The sequence below is a fragment of the Corylus avellana genome, chromosome ca3, assembly GCF_901000735.1.
Source record: "Corylus avellana chromosome ca3, CavTom2PMs-1.0".
Lineage (NCBI taxonomy): Eukaryota > Viridiplantae > Streptophyta > Magnoliopsida > Fagales > Betulaceae > Corylus > Corylus avellana.
In genome coordinates this window covers 38,093,643-38,096,187 of record NC_081543.1, presented here as the reverse complement: position 1 = coordinate 38,096,187, position 2,545 = coordinate 38,093,643, and positions in this window count along the sequence as shown.

The window sequence follows — 2,545 nt, the reverse complement described above, 5'->3', positions numbered from 1 at the left end:
GAAGTTTGTCCACCTCCTCGGCAATTGCTATGTTTCTGTCAGGAGCAAATTTCCTTCGCTTCTGCTTTACTGGTTTAACTTCTGGATTAATGTTCAAGTGATGAACAATATCCTTGGGATCAATCCCTGGCATGTCTTCAAGAGACCATGCAAAAACTTTGAGGTTTTGCTGGAGAAACCGAACAAGGACTTCTCTAATCCTAGAAGTTAGTTGAGAACCGATCTTGACAACCTTTCCTTCAGCTATAGGTACATCAATTAATGGCTCAGCTGGCTCCTTTCTTAACTGCATTTTCCACTCGTCACCTAGATTGCCGATCGTCAAAAGGGCTGACTTTGGGCATTTCTTCAAAGACATATGGTAACACCTTCTGGCAACAACTTGGTCCCCCACAACTTCGCCGACTCCCTCAATGGTTGGGAACTTCACTTTCAAGTGGTAGGTAGAAGTAACCGCTCTCAATTGATTCAAAGCTGGACGACCGATGATCATGTTATAAGCTGATGGTCGATCAATGACCAAAAAATCCACCATAATAGTGGATTGCTTGGGAGCGGTCCCCGCAGTGACTGGAAGAGCAATTAACCCAATGGGTTGGACATGCTCACCTGCAAATCCTATCAATAGTGACAGGAAGGGTTTCAACTTCTCTTGGCCAATGCCCAATTGTTGAACAACTGTCAATTAAATAATATCAGCCGAACGTCCATTGTCCACCAACACTCAGTGAACGGCATGGTTAGCCACCGTTAGAGTTATCACCAATTCATCATCATGTGGCATCGAGACTTCTTTCCCATCTTCCTCCAAAAATGTTAGAATACTCGGTTCTTGTTTCTGGATTTTTTAGGGTTTTTCAAGCACGAGGATTTCTTCCATTCTTGCCTGTTTGGCGTAAGCCTTCCTCGCCAAGCTTGATTCTCCTCCACTAGCAAGGGCTCCCGAGATGGTGCGAATCTCGCCAATAATAGCTTGGTTCTGGGCATTCTGCTGCTGATTCTGCGAAACCCTCGGCTCATCACGCCTCTGCCTTTAGTTGCGTGATCGATCATTATTCTGTCCCAAATGCTGACCCTGACCATCTTGGGTGCTCTTCCCCTTGACATTTTCCTCAGCTAAGAAATTCAACTACTTTCCATTCCTCGGAAATTTTTCAATCTCGAACCGAAGACTGATACAATCCTCGGTTTGATGCCCATGATCATTATGATATTCACAAAACTTTCGAGTACTGCGGTTTTGGGGAAGAGACTTCATCCTTCCTGGCCATCGAAAGCTCGGATCCTTTCTAACTTCCATGAACACCTTATAAACAGTTGTATTCAGGGGTGTCCATCCCACATATTGTTGATGCTGATTTGGCCAAGGCGGTAGATCAACCTTCTTTTCCAGAATCTTAGGATTTTGGCGGTTCTTATTTTTCTTCTCTACAAAAACCCTCGGTTTTCTCATAACTGGATCAGCAACAGGCTTATTCTCGGCAGCTTAAGATTTCAGGAAGGCTGAGATAGTCTCTTCCTGGTTGATGAATTCCTCGGCCTTGCTATTGAATTGTCGCAAAGTTCCTATTTTTGGCTTTTTGGACAATTCGGCCATCAGAGGCCCTTCAGTCTGTATACCGTGCATCAATGCTGAGAGAATGGTTTGCTCGTCAGTACTTTCTACTGCCAGTTTCTCCCGATTGAATCGCAACAAATAATCCTTCAAGGTTTCGCCTTTTCCTTGCACAAGGGATAATAAATATGCTGGATTCTTCTTTCTTTTTCGAGCGGCAAGAAACTGACCTAAGAACTGCTGCCCAAGATAATCAAAATTATCAACAGATTTCGGATTCAAACTTCCAAACCAGTCTTTGGCGACTCCTTTTAAAGTTAAAGGGAAAGCTCGGCAAGCGATTTCGTCAAGAGTTTCATAAAGGATGATATAAGCTCGGAAACTTTCCATATGGTCGGACGGATTTCCACTTCCATCATATTCGCCAATCTGAGGAACCTTAAAACTACCAGGCATGGGAAACCTCATCACCCGATCAGTAAAAGGTAGATTGGTATGTTGCATTAGATCCTCGGTGGCAGACCAATTTTCTCGATTTTCAATTAAGAAAGCCATCTTTTCAAACTTCTCCTACAGATCTTTAACGTCTTTATGCACGGCAGCCTCCGCAGGTTTGTAAAGATGTGACCGAGCATGACGGGAATGACTATGGTGGGTTTTGGCGTGACTGGACTCGCCATGGTGTGACCTGCCACCAAGCTGTGAACTTTTGGCGTGCTCTCGCCGGTGAGTGTTTGCTTTGGTCTGAATAGTATGAGGATTCCCTCGTATTGAACTTCCAGCGTCTTGTTGGGTTGATTGATGCCGAGCTGATGGTGGTGGATCCCTAAAGGATTCCTCTCGCCTTCTCTTCTGTGCCGAATCTTTTCTAGGAGGCAGCCTAGAGACGATCTCTTCATTCTGCTTTCTCATAGCCTCAACAGATTCGGCTATTCGCTTCATGAAATCTACCATGACGGCTGCTTGAGGATTTGGATCGTGTGAGGTTTC